At 40.1% G+C, this 24,327-nt stretch overlaps 1 protein-coding gene across 1 annotated transcript in view; it reads right to left on the reverse strand.

Annotated features, from left to right (window-relative positions):
• The window catches only part of DLGAP1 (DLG associated protein 1), a 762,891-nt gene that overhangs the window by 713,420 nt on the left and 25,144 nt on the right, over nucleotides 1-24,327 (reverse strand). The window contains exon 2 of the mRNA XM_081561948.1: nucleotides 2,846-2,907. The gene's annotated coding sequence lies outside the window, so the exon portion shown is untranslated. The remainder of the gene's footprint in view (nucleotides 1-2,845; nucleotides 2,908-24,327) is intronic.

The following is a 24,327-nucleotide window of genomic DNA, read 5'->3' on the forward strand; positions in this document are numbered from 1 at the left end:
TAAAAGCTCTAAGTCGAGTCTCCAAGAACATCACTCTGAGAACATCACTGTCAAAGCCAGCCCTGTCTACAGAAGGCCCTGGAATGCCAGCAAACCCAGGATCTGCCCCATATACACAGGCAGCTACGAACAGTGCAGGTATGGCAATTAGGAGTAGAAAGCAGAATGTTAATTGCTCGGTGACGTCTGACTCTTTGTGACCCCATGGACTATAACCCACCAGGCTCATCTGTCCAGACAAGAATACTAGGGCAAGAAGCCATTCCCTTTTCCAGGAGATCTTCCCAACCTAGGGATCGAACCCAGGTCTCCTGCATTGCAGGCAGATTCTTTACCGTCTGAACCACTTACCTACCTCTAAGGAAGCCACCAAAGATTCTAACAAGACATTAACAGGTAGTTGATCTGGTGAATTTTAGCTAGAGACAAGCTGACCAGGATTATTCTGTAAAAATATTCCAGTTTTCCCTAAGTGTATCATAAAGGACAGTTCTCCTGCTGTTGTTCTGAACAGAGAAAGGACAGGCAGAGTTGTCTAGCCTGCTGCTTCAGCATCTGCTGGTGGCGAATGGCAGCTACTGAGAAGGCCTGGGCCAGAAACACTGATCTAGATCCATGGAAATAAACCATCAGGATTTATATTAGGAATGTTGAAAGAATGCATAGTTGGCCTGCATGGTGGGGCTCATAAACGATGCTTCAGAGCAGTTGTTCTCAATCTCTAGCACCCATACGAACCATCTGGAGGGCCTGTTAATGCACAAACTGCTGGACCCATGTGCGTCTAGGTTTCTGATTCAGTCCATCTGGGGTGGGGCCTGAAAATCTGCATTTTTGATAAGCTCCCTTTGTCCTGATCCTGCTGGAAAACACATTAAGAACACAGCTATACAACAATCTACTCTGGCTTCAAAGGTTTGAAGATTTTCTTCCTTTGATCTCATGTACCTACCAAAGTTTTTCATTTCTGAGAACAATAGATGTCCTTTTCCCCCAATATTCTGTAATACATTAACTCTTCTTTTGGATAGCTGAAAAAAAAGGCAAATCTTCCAAATTCCTCTGAAGTCTAGACATTATCAGGATCTCTAGACTAACAGTTTGGATAAATCATGTAAAAAGCAGGAAATCAAGTTATACAGTGTCACTAATGTCAGTGAAAGCACTCCCAAATGGTCAATGGTCAGATGAAAAATTTCAACCATTTCTTTCAGCTGGAGGTTGAGCCCAACCAATGTCCATTATGGTTGGCCACACAAAACTCTTGTGCCACAACAGATACTAAAATTTCTTAGCTGACATTCACAGGCTTTGGAAGAAAGGTGGGAAAGAAGTTGAAATCTTTAAAACTCATCTTTGCATCTCCAGGTTTTATTAATTTTTTTCACAAAAATAATGCTGCCTCTCATAGAACAACAACAATAACAAAGCTAGTCACAGCCGTTGGCAAAAAGAAAAAAATCTAAAATGAAAGTGCGTATCATTATCTTAGGCATGATAAAAGTTTTCCCCCTCTTGCTGTTCAGTCGCTAAGTTGTGTCTGACTCTTTCCAAACCCGTGGACTGCAGCACACCAGGCTTCCCTGCCCTTCACTGTCTCCACAGTTTGCTCAAACTCATGTTCATTGAGTCAGTGATGCCATCCAACCATCTCATCCTCTGTTGCCCCATTCTCTTCCTGCTCTTAATCTTTCCCAGCATTGAGGTCTTTTCCAATGAGTTGGCATCAGGTGGCCAAAGTATTGGAGCTTCAGTATCAGTCCTCCCAATGAATATTCAGGATTGATTTCCTTTAGGATTGACTGGCTTGATCTCTTTGCTGTCCAACTCCCTTGAGTTTTCCTTATATAAAATTTAGAAGAATTCATTATCCTCACTTATTTGTCAGACATTGAGAATTTAGCAGCCAAGAAACAGTAATGTGGAATCATTAGCATACATCATCAGTATACATAGTAGCACCCGGAGATGTTATTAGACAAGTACAGTCCCAAGGTCACATAGGCAAAATGGCCAGGAATCTACATTTTAACAAGTGTGACTTAAATATCACAGGAGCACAGACAAAGTAATGCATTCAAGGGTCCCTAAAAGACAGGACTTAGCCCAACAGAGGGGACAACGGATTGTAGCTTTCCAGAGCAGGAAGATTTATTATGCAACTGGTGGCTCAGAAGGTAAAGAATCTGCCTGTAATGCAGGAGACTCAGGTTCAATCCCTGGGTCAGGAAAATCCCCTGGAGAAGGGAATGGTTACCCACTCCAGTATTCTTGCCTGGGAAATCTCATGGACAGAGGAGCCTGGTGGGCTACTGCCCAAGGGGTCACAAAGAGTCGGACTCAACTGAGCGACTAACACACAGCAATTGCTGAGATCAGCTACTCAATGGCCAGTAAGTACCTAAACAGCAATCAATAACTTTGTGTTACCCAACTGTGAAAACAAATATTAAGTTGACAGTTCTTTCAGGACATCAAGATGTATGATAGGTCAAAGCTGAACTCATAACTATATTATTAAAATGTTTTATTAAATCCACTAAATGTGAGGAAATTAATTTTATATTGATGAACAAAGTAGGTTAATCAGAAACAGACCCTTCCATTTATATTATGAATGTTAGGAACTAAAATCATAATAATCTCATACTTTCATTTAAAGCCGTTGTTTCAAAATAGCAATTAATGTGATGATGGATAACCAAGCTTATCATGGTGATCATTTTGCAGTAAAGACAAATATTGAATCATTATGCTATATACCTGAAGCTAATTTAACGTTCTGTGTCAACTATATAAAATTTATACCAATATAAAACAAAAACAAAATAACGATATTTATTACCTGATCTGCTTTTCAAGAAAACTAGGTGAGGCTGGCAGGGAAAGCATGGTTAATTCTGTTTCCTAGGAAAGAAAGATGCAGATGGATCAAAATAACGTTTCCAAAGTCACCTGGCCCATGAATATCAGATTGCAAAGCCATGTTTTCTGACTTTAAGACTTTACCACTATAGAGTATGGCTTTGTTATTATTACTAAAAAGCATTAAATAGTTTTTTTTTTAAGTTGCTTTGTAAAAGGATAAATCTATCTAAAGCAAATAAAATAATTATAATTATTTTCAGTTATCTACTTGCCATGGGAAGATCTGAGCTTCCCAGGTAATGCTAGTGGTAAAGAACCTGTCACTGCAGGAGACATAAGAGACTCGGGTTCGATCCTTGGGTCAGGAACATCCCCTGGAGGAGCACATGGCAACCCACTCCAGTATTCTTGCCTAGAGAATTCCATGGACAGAAGAACATGGAGGGCTATAGTCCATGGCATCACAAAGACTCAGACACAACTGAAGCAACTTAGCACACAGCACCAGGAAAGTTTATCCTCAAATACTTGAAGTTCCTATTGAATGTTGCCATTTTGCATACCTTTTAGGCGGGACTTTTTTATGTTGTAAATTATACTCAGTTTTCATTTTACTCCTACTCACATTTTGTAGTCAGTATTTCAGTTTTAAAGAGGTTTCCCATAGGCAAACCATGAGAAAAATTCCACAGGAAACATTGCTGCTACTGCTAAGTCACTTCAGTCGTGTCCGACTCTGTGCGACCCCATGGACTGCAGCCTACCAGGCTCCTCCATCCATGGGATTTTCCAGGCAAGAGGACTGGAGTGGGTTGCCATTGCCTTCTCCGACAGGAGACATTAGAGAAAGTCAAAAGGCCTGCAGGTGGCCATAATGAAGCCTGTAGCCAGCAAATGCGGGGTCTGGCCCATTGTTCTCCCCACAACTCCCACCAAAATTTCTGTTTCTCTCCCAAAGTAATTGTTGAGAATGCCTACAGGCCAGCTTTGACAGAGACTATACAGATTTATACTTCCCAGGTAGATCAGAGGTAAAGAATCCGCCTGCCAATGCAGGAGATGCAGGAGACGTGAGTTTGATCCCTGAGTCAGGAAGCTCCCTTGGAGAAGGGAATGGCAACCCACTCCAGTATTCTTGTCAAGGAAATTCCACGGACAGAGGAGCCCGGCGGGCTACAGTCCATGGGGTGGCAAAGAGTTGGACACAACTGAGCACACATGCAGAGTACATACAGATTTACAGATATTTTATCTCCAACAATATTGCATATTTTGGAATCCTTGCTTAGTATCATGCTACAAAAGATAATGAGTCAATCTATCAGTGAGGGTAGAATTCTAGCCCTGGCTAATAGATTAAAAAGTATCCTTACCATTTTTCTTTTTTCTGAATAACATTGTAAACTGAAGGCTTATTTCCTAAACAAACTGACATGAGGCATTATTAGTCCTGCTTTGGAAATGTCAGCAAATTTTAAAATAACTTAATTTAGTTTATAATTTATAATTCAAGCCCTATGGCTGTTTAGAAGTCTCCACTGCCATATGTGAGGAGTTAGTCACTGGTGGGGATTAACAGAATGTGATGTTTACCTATAAACGAAGTACAGAAGTTCTATAAACGAAGTACTGAAGTTCTGCCAAAAAGGCCACCCACTTATAATCAACTAGAATGTACCCAGAACATACAGGTTGAATTTTTAAACTTCAAAAAATATAATTTGACTATGATAATGGCAGTTCTAATTATTTAATTCATTTATCTTTCAAACTCATTAATATAATAATGATGTTTAATGCTACCCATGTCTTAAAAAAAAAAAAAGCACTGTCTTTAGATAAAAATTCTCCTTAAGAAAACAATTTTTGAAATGACAGGCAATACTTCACCATGCGGTCTTTAAGATATAAAAATTCCAACGATAAAGTTTCGCCCTCCGTCCCCCATGAAGTCTATATCCTGCCAAATTCTAAATTACACTTTCAGAAATGTTTCAATTATGCAAATCGATGTTTTGCTGCATTTTAAAATAAGGAAACTTGTTCTCATGTTCATGAAAATTAAACAAAAAAAAAAACTAGAAGAAAGGCTGAGGTGATCTCTTGGAATGGACACAGCCAGCCTTCTTTCCTTCCTTCCCTCACTGCCTCCATTATTTCTTTCTTCCTTTTTTGCCAAACTCTAGTTGAGAGTCCATGGCTGATTTGTAGGGTCAATTTGATATTCTCGGAGAAAATGTTGCATGTAATGGATCACCAACCAAGACCTACCTTACAGCTCAGGGAACCCTGGCTCAATGTTATGTGGCACCCTGGATACGAGGGGGTTTTGGGGGAGAACAGATACACGTATATGTATGGCTGAGTCCCTTCACTGTTCACCTGAAACTATCACAACATTGTTAAACAGCTATACCCCAAAACAAAATGTTTTTGCTGTTAAAAAAATTAAATTAAAAAAAGAAAATTTTGTGTGTATGTATATATCATATTTTGTGTGTATATATATAAGGTCCAACAATATTACAGAGAACTGAATCTCACGTTCCTTTCTTCTCTCAGTTCTCTTCTGCAGCACCTTCTTCCACTTGCTCAGTACTGGCTACATCTTCCCATCCTATCTGGTCATCAACCTCTAAGCATCCCAGCTCCAGTCAAAACTCCTTTGCTAGGGTCTTCCCTGATGGTCTAGTGGTAAAGAATCTGTCTGCCAATGCAGGACACATGGGTTCGATCCCTGGTCTGGCAAGATTCCACATGTCAAGCAGCAACTAAGCCTGTGCGCCACACCACTGAGCCTGTGCTCTAGAGCCTGGGAGCTGCAACTACTGAAACCACGCGCTGCTGAAGCCTGAGTGCCCTAGAGCCTGTGCTTCACAAGAGAAGCCACCACAATGAGAAACCCGCGCACTGCAACTAGAGAGTAGCCCCCACTTACAGCAACCAGAGAAAGCCCGCACATAGCAACAAAGACCCAGCACAGCCAAAAACAAATTAATCAAAAAACAAAAAGCTCCTCTGCTAAACAGCTCTCAGGTTCGGGGCTCTAAAGACACCAGAGATGGCCAGTGTGGAATGAGGAAGGCTTCCTGACAGACACCAAAGTCACAGGACTCTATGAGGAGGAAAGGGGCAGAGATCTGGGATGGTGATGAAAATATTTTTCAACCAATGGTTTCTTATTTCTACCAGCCTATCGGTATTCCAGGACATTCTCCTAGGAAAGAACGGACAAAGCTTAATGATATGCAGCAATCAGTGTGAGCAAACGAAATCTCATGTAATAGCATTAGAAAAGACAGAAGTCAGTTCCTGCTTAGTTTGAAATACATTTTGATTTTTTTCCTATGAAGAGTTTTCCTTCCTAATAATTATATAAATGAATTTGCATTTAGTGAGCACATGCCAACTGCTCTGTGAGATAGTAAGAAAATGTGGCAGGTAGAAGGAAGAGGTGAGAACAAAGCTTATAAAATAAATAAATATGTATGTGTGTGGATGTGTGTATATATATGTATACATACACACCATAAGCAATAGGTAATTGAAGCTTCAGCATCAGTCCTTCCAATGAATATTCAGGGTTGATTTCCTTTAGGATTGACTGGTTTGATATCCTTGCTGTCCAAGGCACCTTCAAGAGTCTTCTCCAGGACCACAATTTGAAAGTACCATAAGCAACTTAAAAAAAAAAAAACTTCACCACCCCCCCCCACCACCACCACCACCACCAAAGAAAAAGAAAAAAAAAAAAAAAAACTTCTCCCCATGTCTACCTATGGTCCTGAAATAAAAGCTAAAAATAAGAACAACAATATCCTACCAGTTCTTTGAGCAAATTGCTGAGATAGAGAATAACCCTGATGGAGAAAGGTACCTTCACTCTCCAGAAACAGAATAGGAATATCAGAGATCTACTTAACACGAAGTATACTCAGTTCCACACAGCTGGAAAAACATTCACATCCATAAGTGGAATTTCAGCGTTTGGTGCAGTTAGTGAGTGAAAAAGAAAAGGGAGTTTTCCTGCACAATTATTAATGATAATACAACTTGAAACTACATTTGCATCATTACCCAGAAGCCTGCAGTCAAGCAGGAATGCCAACGCCACAGATATTCCCTGATGAGACCCAAGTCACAGGGCAGCACCTGCCTGGCCTATCTCCCAAGGTGGTCAACAAAAATGATGGATATACCTCGTTTCCTCTGGGTCCTTCCTGTAATCTGAACACAGCATAGAAAGGCCCGCCATTAATTGAAAAGGGAAGGGAGGAAGAGAGCCCTGTATTTCCTCAGGCCAGCAGTGCCTCAGGCACAACTCAAAAAAACAAGAAAATAAATATTTTTCAAAGTGCCAACTTTCTATCTCAGAAAACTGTGTTGCTGTCTAATAATTTAAAAACTATAACGACAGGCAAAGATGATGGGAATGGGCTATAACAGCTTCCTAGTCTCTCCTTTGACCTTTTCCATTCTCACATCTAATGCAAAATGGCTTTTTCACCATGTCTCATCTCACTGGCTTATGTTGAGAAGACTTTTCCTCAGGACAGAGACAGGTTCCAGGGGCTTCCCTGATAGTAGCAGGGTCAATGGTGTCCCTCCCAGGGAACCAAAACCAGCTCAAAAGAATAGACTGGCCTCCAAGGAAGGTGCCAGGGTGTTGAGTAAATGACAGCACCCACATCCTGAGTTTTCCCTATGAAGGGCACATTCCTGGAGCTGGACAGAAGAGAAACTCGAACAAAATACACCTTGTCTCAGGGACAAGAAACAAGAATAAGAGTTTGAATAACCAGCACATGAATAGAAGCGAAGGAGAGGCTGCAAGTGTTTCACTCCAAGAGAGAGTTGATGAGGGAGAGAACTCAGACACTCCAGTGGGGGATTTGCCATCCAGGAGGCTTCTTCACATGGGATTAGACCTTCCCCCAGATGGTTCACAGGACAGACATACTGCTCTGGGACACTGTACCACTGATCACAAGGTCTTTCTGGTGAGGTCATTATAGGGGCTGCTGCGCATACCATTTAACCTGTAAAACCACTTAGTGAGGTGGGAGACATATTAGCATCCCTTATGGCTGAGAATATCAAGGGTAACAGAGGGCTTCCCTGATGGCTCAGGTGGTAAAGAATCTGCCTGCAGTGCAGGAGAACTGGGTTCAATCCTTGGGTCGGGAAGGTCCCCTGGAGGAGGGAATGGCTACCCACTCCAGGATTCTTGCCTGGAGAATTCCACGGACAGAGGAGCCTAGTGGACTGTTGTCCATTGAGTCACAAAGAGTCAGACACAACTGAGTGACTAACAACAATAGCAGAGGTTCAGTGAATGTCCAAGGTCACACTGCCAGGAAGTGGCAGGTATCCTTTTACCAGCTAGGAAGAGAAGCAGTGGTAAGCTGACATTCTGCAATCCCAAGCTCATTAGAACTACGTGGATATGAATTGGGAGAAGGTGTGGGACAGAGTGAACTGGATAAGAAAAAGAGGCCAGTTAAGAATACCGCAATGGTCCACGTATATAACTGAATATATAAGGTTAGTAGGTTCCCAACAAATAGGCATTCAGTGGAGAGATAAAGGAGCAATAGAACCTGTTAAACCTTACAATAATTAGAACTATATAAAATTTGTGGTGATATGAGAAGATGCAAGTGGAGGCAATTTAGTCAAAACTACATAAATACATTTCTACAATGTTGACTTTGGTGATATGAAGAGACAGCAATTTCTGTGGTCCCTTCCAATTCAAACGAAGTCAATGACTTTATGATCACCTGGATCTTAACTTTTAAAACCATGCTCTCCTGTCACATTAAATGAGTTTTGTGTTAGTTACTGAACCATGCAATCCATTTACTTTATGGAAGAAGGTGTCTTATTCCACGCAATTCTAGCCACAAAACAATAACCATTAAGCTTAATCCCACTTTAGCAATACAAATTTTACCAACCAGAAAAAATAATGGGCAAAACACAATTTAGTTAAAAGGAAAAAAAGTAGCATTTTCAGTAAGAAACAAGAGAACTGGGGGTGGGAGGACTTTTGGGTCTAAAGAAAATAGACAAGTCTTCCATAAAACCGCCTAAAAGTATTATTTGGCTATTCCAGTTTTTCCCTTTAAGGAGAAAGAGATCTCATCTTTACACAAGTACATTAAAGTTCCAGCTGGCTGAAAGCTAGGTAAGAAAAAGAGAGGATTTGGATGTGAATTTTCCAAATTGAGTATCTGTACAGAAGATACCCATTCCTGATCCTTGCAACCTCAAGTAAAACAGCAGCAATGAGGTACAGTAAAAAAAAAAAAAATACACACACAAATGATCTTATTTCCAAAACAAGAGACTCACAGACATGGAAAACAAACTAATGGTTACCAAAGGGGAAAGGAGTGGAGGTGGGATAACTTAGGAGTCTGGGATTAACATACACACACTGCTATGTATAAAAGAATCAACAAGGATCTACTACACAGCAAGGAACTATACTCAATATTATGTAATAACCTGTAAAGGAAAAGAATAAAAAAAAATACGTGTGTGTGTGTTGGGGCAGAGGCGGGGTGGGGGTTGCTTCCCTGGTGGCTCAGACTCTAAAGAATCTGCCTACAATGCAGGAGACCTGGGTTCGATCCCTGGGTTAAGAAGATCCTCTGAAGAAGGGAATGGCTACTCACTCCAGTAAGAATACTCCAGCAAGAATGCCTGGAGAATCCCATGGACAGAGGAGCCTGGCAGGCTACAGTCCCTGGGGTCGCAAAGACTAGGACATGACTGAGCAACTAACACCTGGTTGGCCCTAAGGTTTGGTTTCTTTCCATAACATGTATATATATGACTGAGCAACACACACTTATATATAAAACTAATCACTGTGCTGTATACCTAAAATTTACACAATAATATACTTCAATAAAATATATTTTTTTTTAAGAACAGAGTCTTGGAAATAGGCTAGGCTTCTCAGCAGCCCTCCAAGCCTGGGAAAATTATCTCCATCAATTGTGAATCTGCAAGTACTCAACAGACATCTGTTGTGTAACTATCCTATATTCGGTGGGGGGTGGGGGGGCAGGGTATGGAGAAGGACATAATACAAATTTTGTCCAAAAAATTTACAGTTCAGTAGGAGCATGCAAGCCTGTAATCAATTTACAGGCTTAAAGTGTTGGAGGTGTTCTAATAGCTTCTTTGGGGGTGGTAGAGGGAACAAGCAGAAAAGAACAGTCAACTTTACCGAGAGGAGGAAGAAAAGAGACTTAGCAAAGGCTCAAAGAGAAGGTCATCTTTGATCGAAGTCTTGACAAAAGGGTTGATATTTACCAGGTGCTTATTCTTGGTAGCAGTTATAGTGATGTATATGCATTTGTATGTGTGGAGGTGGAGTGCTTTTGCCAGGCATAGAAAATACCGAGAAAAAGCACAGAACTAGAACAGTAAGCAGTTCACTCTGGCTGACACACTAATTCGAGATCTAAATTAGAGGAAAACCTTGGGGTTGGAAAGGTCTTAAAAGCATAAGGCTAAATCATAACTCATAAATAATAAACAAAAAATGAATTTGTCAAAATTACAGTAGGAATTGAAAAACAAAGGAAAGATACAAACTTGACATTGACATATAGCATATGGGACATGAGCCATATTGGCATATGGAAAAGCAAAGAGTTTACAGCTGGTAGTAATTGATAAAAGATGCATAAACCAATTAAAAACAAAAGAAAGACAATTTGCAAGAGAAATAATAAAATATCCAATGAAAATATGCTAATATATTCAGCCTCACTACGAAACAAAGAATAAAATTTAAAGCAATAACATGTATTATTTATAGTATCAGACTGGCAAAAGTGATACACTGCAAATAATGTGTCAATAAAAGTGCAGGAAAATGTATACCCAACAGCAGAGGTAAGACACTACCAAATAAGATTCTGGAGGTGATTTGACAATATCTAGAAAAACTCTTCAACCCAATATAATAGGCCCTTTCAGAATTTAAGCTTAATTAATCAAACTAACACAAAAAGCCATATTTCATAGGTATATAAAATTAGTATTATTTAGAAGACCCAAGAAATAAATCTAAATGTTTGGCAGTAATTTATTTAAATAAATTCTGGTATATCTAAACTATGGAATATATTAAATAAAATGATGATGCAGGTGTTTTTTTTTTTTTCTTTTTTGACAAGGAAGATAACCATAACAAAGTGTGAGGTAAGAAAAAGCACCTGATTTTGGCATATTGACAGTGTTCATTAAAAGAAATGATGCTGAAAAAAGATGACACCTTAGACTAAGGTTAAATTTTTTGTTTCTTCCTAAGGTGGTTACAATTTTCAGGAAAGCCCATGTGTTGAAGGTAGTCAGCCACAACACGGTATCCATGAACTTGGACCCCATCGTAGATACACGTCATGTGGGGAAATATTGGTTGGCTAAAAGCTTCATTCAGTTTCTTTATGTAACATCTTAAGGAAAAATCCAAACGATCCTTTTGGCCAACCCAACAGTACCATTTTGGTCTTCCAGCCTCTATCAAAGAATACACAAATCTAGAAAACATAATAACTACAGATTTATCTCCTTTTAAAGGGATCCAGAGACATACAATTAACATTGTTGAAAGGAAAACCAATCCATCAATTACATATGCTAAAGTTTTAAGCAGATAAAAATTAAACTGGTAGAAAAATTCAATAAATGTTTAATATCATATATTAATACAACCAAATAAAGCTAACTTTGACCTTTTTAAACATTAGTGAATTCCAAAGATTTATAAATAATGTATCACTTAATTGAAAATAATCAGAAATATTCATACATGTATGTCATATAAAGTATCACATTTCCAACAATAAAAGGAAATATGAAACTATATATAATGAAACCCTCATACATTCCTGATGGAAGTGTGAGTTGGTTAAAACATCTTAGAAAACTGTATTTGCTAAAGCTGGAATGACATATACACTATGATCCAGCAATTTTGCTCTCAGGTATATAATCCTCTAAAATACAGAAACATACATATGGGCTTCCCTGGTGGCTCAGACAATAAAGAATCTGCCTGCAGTGCAGGAGACCCAGGTTCTATCCCTGGGTTGGGATGATCCCCTGGAGAAAGGAATGGCTATCCAATCCAATATTTCACATCTTAGTTCAAATTCTCCCCCTGCCTAAGCTGCTTCTCTCATTCCCTTATAGGTGTTGTTGCCAAAGGGGCTCCCAGGTAAACTTTCTTCATGCAAACCTCTGAGTTTCAGAGTGTTTTCTGGTGGACTCAAGAAAGTTGGTACCAGAAATACAACAACAACAGCCATCAGACAACAAGGAGGACCCACTACCAGCAGAGAACTGACAGCCCCTGGGATATTATAAGGGTGTAGTGATGAAAACTTTCGCCAGTGGATAGGAATACGCTGTACAATATCATGCTCTCTGAAAGGTTTGGGGGAAGTAGTCGTTACAAGGGCAATGGGATCAGCTTGCTTTTGCCGCTGTTGTTGTTCAGATGCTAAGTCACATTCAACTCTGCGATCCATGGACTGCAGCACACCAGGCTTCCCTGTCGTTCACTATCTCCCGGAGTTTGCTTAAACTCATGTCCATTGAGTCAGTGAAGCCATCCAACTATCTTATCCTCTGCCACCCCTTCCTCCTACCCTCAATCTTTCCCAGCATCAGGATCAGCTCCTTGCTGAGGATACACTAAAGAAAGACAACAAAACAGAAGCCACCAATGTTCAGCGCAGTGTGAAGTTTAAGAGGACTCTCTCTGATCTCCACTGACAACCTTAGTGGCTTAATATAATGCTCATTTTATTCTCTCTTGTGATCTGTGAGCTGACTGCACTCAACTGGGCAGCTTTGCTCCCCCATGTGGTGTTTCCTGGGGTCATCTGAGGACTCATGAAATACGGCTCACTCCTATGGCTGGCATTGGATTCTGGCTCTAAGACGTCAGCTTAGCATTTCAACTGGAGCTCCTTAATTGTCCTTCGTGTTGACCTCTCCATGGAGCTTGGGCTCCTCTTTGCATGGTAGCTGGGTTCCAAGAGAACGAGAAATCTGCCAGGCTTCTTATGGGCTCAGAAGTCCAGGAACACAACCATCACTTGAGCCCCATTCTGTTTGGTCATAGCGAGTCACAACCTCAGCCCAGATTCAAGGAGAACAGAAATAAGCACCATTTCTTGATGGGACACACTTAATGCACACTCATGTGGGGAGAATAGGCAGGGGTGATGGGGTATTCTCAACTCGTGAGACTAACCACACGGCCTTCTTGAAACGTATACGGAGACTCCCAGCTCCTGCAGTCAGAGAGAAGAAAAGGCTGATGAGGAGGCCTCGGGCTCAAATATAAGAGGAAACTTGACTTCTCAGCCAGCCCAAGCAAGTCTGCTGTGCCCAGGTCATGGCCCTTCTGTGAAGGAGAGGGACCCTGAGATGCCGAATAAGAGCATCTTAGTCAAGACACTTGAAAAGACTGCCTCGCAAAACTGCCATGAACCTCATTGGCCTAACCAAGTGGCTTACTCCCCTCTCTAAGTCTACACCAATCCCTGTACAAAGATCCCGCCACCTCTGCTTGGCAAGAAAACAATTATTACCATTACAATTCAGTCCACTTCCCCTGTAAGCTTCCAGAAAAATTACTAGGTCAAGTCACAATGTGGCTGTGCCCGTGCTGGGTCTGCTGGGGGAGGAGAAGGTCTAGATACTGAAGGAGCTGTGGGACCAGACCTACACACATGGTCAGAGCGGAGAGAATAGGTCCAGGTGGGATGCTGAGAGTCCCGGACCTAGTGGGGAGGAACATACAATTTAATAAAGGACAGGTCACTGGTACAGAAATAATTGTCATCCACCATATAAGATTTAACTCCCTAAAACCGAACCTAGAAGACAGTATGAACATGCGGCCAAGGTGACTCTTTAAAATTTGGAGAAAGCAACAGTCCACACCACGGCAGACAGCAGAAGAAAGGACGAAAAGATACAGACACATGGTAGCATGTTTTCCAGGATATATGAAGGCCAGAAAACCTACCAGGTGACCACATTCTGTATGAGGTCCCAGAAGACACACAGTTTACCAAAGCAATAAGAAATGTACCAGTTACACAGGTACAGACAACACTGACATGTTTGGTGGTGCTGTCCTCCAAGCCCAGGGCTGATCGTGGGAGATGCTGTTACAGAGCAATGTTCCTGACAGCAAAGCTGAGCACGATTATCATCAAGAATGGCAGCTGGAATGGCAGCCAGGAATTTTTGGCCTATTCAGGGTAACAAGGATGGTTAATAAAACTCAGCAATTTTTATGGAAAGATAGACGGACAGCAGCAAGGATAGTGTCTAATAATATGATCAAAACAAATCAAAAGTGGATGATTAGGAAGGTGAGAAGGGCTGCCTCAACAAAATTCATGATCCTTTGCCGAATATCTGGACCTGAGCCAGTTTTTAGACACCAAGCCCATCAACTAAAAGAAAAACTGGGTTCCTAAGAAGGACTCAGAAATCATGGCAATTATGTATGGTAATGATTCATCCAGTCCTTCCTTCTGCAAAGACGTCTACAGACACTTGCTCAGGTATTCAGACTAGGGAAAAGGGAGGAGTACTCAGAGGTGCCAAGGACTGTTGGACCCAGGATGCAAGATTCCAGGCAATGCTGTACAACTTGCCTGGCTGGTCAGAGGTTTGGAAGGAGAATGACTGGAAGACTGGGAGGAAGCAAGGTCCTACGGTATAGCACCAGGAACCATATTCAACATCCTATGATAAACCATTAGGGAAAAGAATAGGAATAATAATATATTAAATATATAACTGAGTCAGTTTACTGTACAGCAGAAATTAACACAACACTGTAAATCAACTCTACTCCAATAAAATTTTTAAAAAAAGATTGGGAGGTTTTGAGGTTTGACAGAAAACAACGAAATTCTGTAAAGCAATTATCTTTCAATAAAAAAATTAATTAAAAAGAAAAAAAAAGATTGGGAGGAAAAAGGTCTGGGGAGAGGATCTTTAAAGGGCCATGGGCGTGAACACAAAGTATGAAGAGCTTGAAGGGCTTGTTAACCTATGTTGGAGCCCTCCAGGGAGAATCTATCACAGACGAGGCAGATACAACGGCCAGATAGATGATGTGGTCAACTGACATCAGCCAGCACCCCCTTGGCCATCCCAGCGGTAGCATGATGGTGCATGAATGGAGAAGCTGCAGTAGTGGACATGGATACTGAGCCCAGGGCCAGCATCCTCATGATCCACTGACTGCCCTAGCCACTTGTCAAATCTACCAGCGGCAGAAACTAACCCTGATACCCTCACAGGCCACTAACCTCCTGGGAGGACCACCTGGCCAGCTGAAATACCCTGGAAACCTGACACTCTGGAAAAGGCAGTGATTCATCTTAATCTGAACTGATACCTACTCCAAGTATGAGTGTGCTTTAACTCCAAAGGATCTCAGCCAGCACCACAGTCCACAGGCTTGCAAAGTATTTAGTCCTCAGGCAAAGAATGCTGGGTAGCATCACATTGGACCAGACATTCACCTACATCAAAGAATGGATGGAAGTAGACACATAACCATGAGGATCCACTGGTCCCATCACAAGTCACACCCCCAAAAAGCTATTAGTCCGAGAGAGGATGGAATGGCCTTTTGAACTTTTTATTTTGTGTGACTCATAAAAAGTACATGCTTGTGTGCTAAGTTGCTTCAGTCATGTCCAACTTTTTGTGACCCCATGGACTGTAGCCTGCCAGACTCCTCTGTCTATGGGATTCTCCAGGACAAGAATATTGGAGTGGGTCGCCATTTCCTGCTCCAGGGGATCTTACCGACCTAGGGATCAAATCTGCATCTCTTAGGTCTCCCACATTCTCAGGTGAATTCTTTACCACTGACGCCACCTGGGAAGCCCAAAAAGTACATAATGTTATCTAATTATTTTTAATTTGGAGTCCATGGAAGAGTTATGTTTACATGATGCTAAATATGTAACCCATGTCATTACGACAAATGCTTACTCTGTTACGAAAATTGTTAACAAGTAACATAGAAACTACGATCTCTCAGCACAGTGAGGGTCGCTAGCATCTTCATATTGTCAAATGAATGTGTGATATTTTCATATGAATATGATTTTGCCAACTTATATTTTCCAATTTGCCAGTTGGAAGCTGCCAATTACAAGCTGCACAATTTGTACAAGTTGGTTTTCTTCTGAATCTATAGTTCTTCATTCTAAAGGAAAGATGGTGCTCATTCTACAAGATTTTGTGATATTATATAAATCAACACTGAACACTAGGTCCACTGAAACACAATTTCCTACCCCTCCTCCTCCTGATGGCCAAGGACATGATGTTTACATAATGGCTGTTAATATTAGAGGAACAATACTTAGTCAATGAATAATTTTCAAAGAGTTCTTAAATCAAATGCCCTGATACTCCCTGAAAAACCTTAGTAAATTAAATTTTTTTAATCAGACTTGTATGCAATAAGTCAGGTTACTGATTTGTCAAATCTTAGGATATAATTCCGCACACTGAATTGCCTTTTAACAAAGAATTGACAACTCAAATTTCTAAGCACAAGAATTAATATTTCAACTATAAATTTGGCTTACTTCTTCTCAATTGTTGCAAAAGTAAGCTTGGTGGAATGTGAGTGACATGTATATATTTTGCATTTTGGTTGATACAGGATCAAATATAAGCTTTGGGTTTGGGGCTAAGTCTCCTACATCTCTGAACCTCAGTTTTTCCATCTGTAAAATGGGAGTGTTAACCCCCTCTCAAGGGTAATTGTGAAACACAGAAACAATCTCAGGAAAGAGTCTAACACAATGAGTTCAATAAAGCAGGCTACTCATATCCTGGACATTTGCATTATGAATGATATTGGTGTGTGCCTGAGAATTGATTCAGTTTTTACAGAACTTGTCGGTTCTCTTTCCCTCTTTCCTTCTCTTTTCATCTCTTTGAGGTTTTGCAGTAAAATACAAACCTGCAACCGTATTCATTATGTTTATGTTGTTCAATAAACACATTCCAGCATTCCAATTCTGGCACTAGTATCTTGGCAAGCATTCTGGCTAGAATATATTTTACGCTTCAGGACCTAAATGTGTAGTGACATATTAATACATCATGAAATTCAACAAAGATGCAGTGGACTTGAAGAAAGAACAAAGCATATGTTTACACACACTCCATCATATACACAGACTCCATCATGTTTGTCCTCTCACTATTTATCATCAGGGGTCCTGACACCTGCAAGCTTCATGGATAATTTACAATAATTCTGAATTCCAACATGAGCTGTTCCAAGGTTAGACGGCTAACCAGCTGCTAATCTGAGTTATGCTACATTAGAAGAGAATATCAAAATAGGTATATTTTATTAATAACAAATTCTATGCTTCAACTTCCTTTCACTCATAAAAAATGAGTCATATGTTGAAAGCAATCATTTTCTAGTTCAAGTACAAATCTTACCATAGCCTATTTGTAGAACAACATATAATGTTAACTTTTGAAAAGTATTAAACATGCTTGGTTAATAATGGAAACAGTAAGAAATCTATGAATTGCCTGTACACATATGCTGTTACTGTTCAGCCGCTAAGTCATGTCCAACTGTTTGCAACACCATAGACTGTAGCCCCAACAGGCTCCTCTGTCCATGGAATTCTCCAGGCAACAATCCTGGAGTGGGTTGCCATTTCCTCCTCCAGGGGATCTTTCCGACCCAGGGATCAAACCTGGGTCTCCTGCATTGCAGGCAGATTCTTTACTGTCTGAGCCACTGGGGAAGCCCTGGTACACATATTCCTATATAATTCTAAGTATCCAAAGGTAATGCTCATGACTTAGCTTGATATAAGATTCAACAATCTTCAAACATTATTGATAGCTACACAAGGTGAGACATGCCATAGGAAAGAGGAGGCAACTGTGGAGTGCACTTAGGTGTGTCTGTTTTCCAATCCACCCAAGACAGAAGGGCACCGGAGAAAGAGCCCAGGCTTAGAGATGGGTCAACCTAGGTTCAAACATGACTTTAGTCCCTCACTAGATCCATGTCTGCCTTTACAGTCCTCTCTTCCCTAAGATCTCAAAAGTGTAGCATATTATAAGAAAACTGAACTTTCTAATACACCAGGACGTGATAAATATTCATTAGAGTGAGGGTTAGAAGATAGGGGTACAGTTTCACTTCCTCCCGTTGGAGGAGGTCAATCCCATTTTGTTTAAAGGGTCTGCCAAGTCAAATCTATTTTCATAATAATACTAAAACGCCATTCCTACGTTTCACTCTCATTTGCTCATAAATTTACAGTAGAATTGTCCAGAGATTTTATGATGCCACACAGTAACCCACTGAATGCAGAAAAGAGAGACAAGACTTCAACTGCACTGTCTCTTAAACCAAACAACAAAGAGATGTGGAGCATTATAAAAACAATCAGTAAAATATTTATCACTAAATATATTTTGTTCTATAAATGTGTTTAATTTTCCAAAGAATTATGTTAATATATTATGAGCTTATTATTCTTCTTTTTAAACTAATTAATAAATTATTTAAACATATATCAGTTGAGAAAGATTGAGGGCAAAAGGAGAAGGGGTGGCAGAGGATGAGATGATCAGATAGCATCACCAACTCAATGGACATGAAGTGGGGCAAACTCCGGGAGATAAAGGAGGACGGAGGCTACAGTCCATGGGGTCACAAAGCATCAGACATGGTTTGGCAACTGGAAAACCACAACAACAGTACCAGCTTTAATTTCTAATACAGGAAATATCTACTTATATAACCTACAGAAACAAAAGATCTTTGTGATTTTCAATAAATTTTATGCAACAGGGTCCTGAGACCAAAAGATTTGGTAAATGATGCCTTAGTGTAATGATTTATTAAGAAAACAAGAGCTCTGGGAATTTTCAATTGCCACTTGGGGATTATGGAAAGGAAGAAAAAAGATTGCTCCCACATTTACAATGAAAATCTGGACACAATGAAAATTCATGACTGTTTTGTACCCACTGGAGGGCTGAGGTTGTGAGGCAAACAACTGGCCCCACATCTGAGGAGAGAGAGCTGACTGCAGGGAGAAATAATGTGTTCTCATTTTATTTTGCTTTGTATTTTTTTATTTATTTTCTTGGCCGTTCCACATGGCATGTGGGATCTTGGCTCCCCTACCAGGAATCAAACCCATGCTCCCTGAGCTCTGGAAGGGAGGTCCCTGGAGAGATAATGTGAACAGAAAATGTAAACACATAAATAATGTGTTTATTTATGAGAGATACACCTGGATGCCAGGAAGCAGACTTCAGTCGGGTGGGGGCTAGGGGTGAAGTGGTGAGAGACTGAGAAGCCCCCGGCGGTCACAGAAATTAAAGGAGTCCAACCATCTTCAGGTTGATTTCTCCACAAATCCCTACCAAGTGCTCACAGTAAAGCTTAGAAAATGTCTAAGCAGAGCATGCCTTGTAATGCATACCTGGGGAAAGGGAAGAGCCAGTTCCAAGGGAGGAGCACAGAACTCTATCTGGAAGGTTTCCCTCTCTCTCTCCTGCAGAACTAAAGCACTCATCTTCTGGAAGAAGAGATACTAACCCCAGCAGTCTTGAATGTTGGAGAAAACCCACTACAGCCACGGGAAGAAAGGAGATGAAAACAGAACCACCAGTAACGTACTCCTGAGGGAGGAGCTCAGAATCACAGATGGGGAAGGGGCAAGAGATCTCAGGAGACCACACCCTGAACACCCAGGGTTACAGTCTCTGCTCATAGTGATGCTAAACTCCCTCTGTACGTGCTGAGTCTCTTCAGTCATGTCTGACTCATTGTGACCCTATGGACTGTAGCCCGCCAGGCTCCTCTGTCCATGGGATTTCCCAGGCAAGAAGAATACTGGAGTGGGTTGCCATGCCCTCCTCTAGGGGATCTTCCTGACCCAGAGGTTGAACCTGCATCTCTTATGTCTTGGGCATTGGCAGGTGGGGCCTTTACCACATCTAAGAAGCCAGAGCTCAAATAACAAGCGATAGAAAACACTGCTCAGTGAGGAATAGAGGTGTGGAAGGAGACCTGACCTGAGGTGCAGCGAAGAGGAAACCTTAAGCTGAGAATGGAGAAGACAATGAGGGAAAACAAAACACTTCTGACAACCCAGCCCGATCCCGAACACAAGATACCACTAGAGGAATCTGAAGTCAATGGTTCACTGACGTTCATGATACAAACAACAGACTTGAAGCCTAATCCATGCCCTAACCGCATGTACTCAAACTCCTATGACCAAGGGACTAGAAAAAAGGAAAGTCATGTCCATTTCTAAGCATAAAAACTGTTTACTTCAGTCTCTGTTGACCTGTGCAAGGTATCCAGTTTTCAACAACAAAAAAATCCCAGGGCAAATGAAAAGGCATGTGGGATCTTCGCTCCTTGACTAGGGATTGAACCTGCGCCCTTTGCATTGGAAGTGTGAAATACTAACCACTGGACTGCCAAGAAGTCCCACCACAGTCTTTTTAATATTTGAAAAAAAACTTGGATATAGCCTAAAATGCTCAAAATAGGGGCTTAAATAGGATTTAACTTATCTGTGTGTATATGTATATATATTGAATTCAATGATATCTAAAAAGCCATCAAAATTTGTAACATAATTCCACATTTATAACATGTAAAAGGATTCACAATATCCTCAAAAAGTTTATAAGATGACACATATAATAATATTTTAGTAAATAAAAAGGTACACCCAAAATAATCTCGATGAGTTGATCACACAAATATTAACTGGACCACTAGGATTTTATTGATTCATTTTACTTATAATTTTGAATTTTTCTTTGGTGAGTTTATAATATTTTTAATATTTTTACTTATAATATTTTTAAATAAATATTTTTAAATATTTTTAAATAACTGAAAGTGAATTAAATGTATCAGACACATATTAACTCTTCTTCAAAATATATTTATAACCCTCCATAAATTTTCAGGTATTTCACTGTAATTTAGCCATAAATTATCCTTTGATATCTTTTGGTAGATAAAAAATAAAACTGTAAAGAAATACATATAAATGAATTTGGGGGGAAAAGACAAATATATATTTTCTGAATATAACAAAGTCCAAATATGAAAGATATTTGAGCACATAAGTAAAAATAATAATAGCATTATCTATTTATATGATAAATGAAAGTAAAATGTTTATTCATAAGTGTAATAAACATTCACTATTTAAAAAAAATAGCCTACAGCTGTAAATATACTCTACAAGCCATTTTTAAAAGCCAGTAATGTGTAAGCATGCTTGGTAAATGAGACTGTGAATAAATTATATCTATAAACTTATACACATAAATTATAAAATTTAATTATTTCTGGAAGAGCTTCTAATCTTATTAAGCATCATGATTAGTGATTCCACTGCCTACAAAATGCATCTTTTGAGATTTATTTTGATTGATCTCTAACTCATAAAAGAATGATCTCTTTTATATTACTAGGACAGAATATACTTTATAGCTCAAACCAAAAAAAAAAAAATCACGAAATTGCTCTTTTGCTATCATTAAATGTGACCCATCAATTCTTCTAAAACCAATAAATATTCACTTCTATGGGTATTTGCTTCCTCATCTGGAAAAAAGAATTAATCAAAAAATGTCTTAGAGCATTTATAGAGAACTTTATGTAGCTCTTCATAAAATGAATAATGAAAATTATGCCCTGTTCACTGGCAGAACATCTGCATTAATATTAAGGTGAGAAGTAGTTCACAATTCATTTAACTATGACAGTGATTAGGCAGCTAATTGTTTTTTCTGAACTCACTGTGACTATCTGTTTGCCTACTAAGTGCAAGGCCTTGCACATTAAGCTATGGAAATGGTTTTCCTAGATTGTTACTGTAGATTGGAACATTAAGTCTTGGACAACAAAGTGTAGTAAAATGACTCAACTTTGCTCACATCACAAATAATCTATGAGAAAATCTTCCAAATTCATATTTTATCAACAGAATTTGCTAGAAAACAGGACAGACGTGCTCATCCACACCTGTCTTTCTGGGCGAGAACTCAGTGCTTTCTACATGAGTCTCTAACACAGAAACTCATCATGGAAAAGCTGCCTCAATTCTGTCGATTCAGAAGATGCTTAAAAGGTGGTGTTGGAGAAGACTCTTGAGAGTCCCTTGGACTGCAAGATCAAACCAGTCGTTCCTAAAGGAAATCAATCCTGCATATTCATTGGAAAGACTGAAGCTGAAGCTGAAGCTCCAATACTTTGGCCACCTGATGCAAAAAGCTGATTAATCAGAAAAGACCCTAATGCTGGGGAAGGCTGAAGGCAAAAGGAGAAGGGGTGACAGAGGATGAGATGATTAGATAGCATCACCAACTCAACGGACATGAATTGGAGCAAACTCTGGGAGAAAGCGGAGGACAGAGGAACCTGGCATGCTGCAATCCATGGGGTCGCAGAAAGTCAGACACAACTTCTCAACATAACAACAACAAATTCCAGAGCAACATCCTGGAATAGACATCCTGGGAAGCTGACAGACTGCAAGAGACAACAGGTCGCTGGGAGGTGGTCAGAAAAGATCTTATTACTGCCTGGGGGAGGAGAGGGCAGAGAATTTGAAGCTACTTGAATTTACTCGGCTCTCCGTGAAGACTGAAGGAGTCCTAAAAATACACAGTAGGATCCTTGCAGATGGGGAGCAAACCTAGGGCAAACCTGTCCTCCTTTCCATCAGGTTAGCCAATCCATAGTTTTCCATGACTCCAGATAAATAAAACTGAGCTGATAACATGCTGCATTCTGTATTTCAAGACCCCAGGCTCTTCTCTCCAGTTGAGAGAAAGCATAAACAATTAATACACACTTGCTAGAATTCAGCTCTTCTGTTTCTGGTGGTTATGCCATCTTCCCAGTTTCAGCATTATCAATTTTTAAAATATAAATTTAAATTCACGCACACTTGATATTAGGATAATACAAAGTGATCACAGTCATTAAGATAGAGGGACCTTTGTAATTTCAAGGATAAAATTAGTCATTTATCCTGCATTCCTGTAAAATTAGTTTTTCTTTAAAACCATCTGGGAATGCCTTCAAACTGTGACCAAATATTGAGCATACTGTTCTCTGTGGGAATCTGATCTAATTCATGGCGTATCTGAAAGTGCAGAGTTATTCATCACAAATCGGAAAAAAGAAAAAGCAGTAGTTCGGCTTAAGTATTTATTTCTTAGATGGCTTTTATCTTTTCCCCCTCTTTTTGGAAGGAAAGTATGAATACAAGAGATGGTGAAGTTAATGACTAAATCTGCACCTCATTCTTCATTTACTTTTCCAAAATCAGTGCACTGGTAGATTTTCTTGCTGTGCTTAGTCGCTCAGCCGTGTCCTACTCTTTGTGACCCCACTGACTGAAGCCTGCCAGGCTTCTCTGTCCATAGCGATTTTCCAGGCAAAAACACTGGAGTGGATTGCCACCCCTCCTCCAGGGCATCTTCCCAACCTAGGAATTGAACCCAGGTCTCGCGCATTGCAGGAGGATTCTTTACCATCAGGGAAGCCTTCATTAGCAGCACGAATCTGACATTTACTGCCATTGTTTATTCTACTGGAAGAAACTTCTGTTAAACCTAAAATACAGTTAGGTCCATCTACTCATTCATCCCAACGTGTATGTAATGCCTAGTAAACACCAGACTCTTTGCAAGCATCCATGGAAATCAAACAGAGCTACATATTCTTCAGTGGGCTAAAAGTTGATGTGCATTTTCTTTGTCGCTGTAATTTTTTTGAGCTCAAAACAATTTCAAAACTAGCAAAAGTATTAATTAAAAAAAAATAGCTCCACAAATCACAAGAGAGTTAAAAAAAAAAAAGCGTTCATTTGTATTTGAGCAAAATAATGTACTGTACATCACTCCTGAAATCCAATTGTAAAACTGACTGTTTAATATTTGGCCACCAGTACTGAAGGTGGCCACCAGGGACTAACCACGCTTGCACTCTTATTTTGGCCTGATTTGAGCTCAGGCTCTTATGGTCCCACTGCTGAGGTTAAGATGAAGGAAGGCATCAGTTCTGATTTCCAGGGACCAGCTCAGTGGTCCAGCCTCTGTGGCAGGACATACCTAACACAACCCTGCAAACAGAATTGAACCTGAGCCAGGATGATTACCTGCCTTACTAACACAAAGTGAGTTCTGTGGATGTGACTTTCAGGCATGTAGAAAATTATTTGCCTATATTTTTCAGCTCTAAATGTCTTTTCACTCATACATTCAAACATTTAATGAACATCTTTCCAGAAAGGGCACTATGCCAGGTGCTGATGACATTGCAGGGACCAGGACAGA

This window comes from Giraffa tippelskirchi, chromosome 14, assembly GCF_054371585.1.
Source record: "Giraffa tippelskirchi isolate mGirTip1 chromosome 14, T2T-mGirTip1v1.2.pri, whole genome shotgun sequence".
Lineage (NCBI taxonomy): Eukaryota > Metazoa > Chordata > Mammalia > Artiodactyla > Giraffidae > Giraffa > Giraffa tippelskirchi.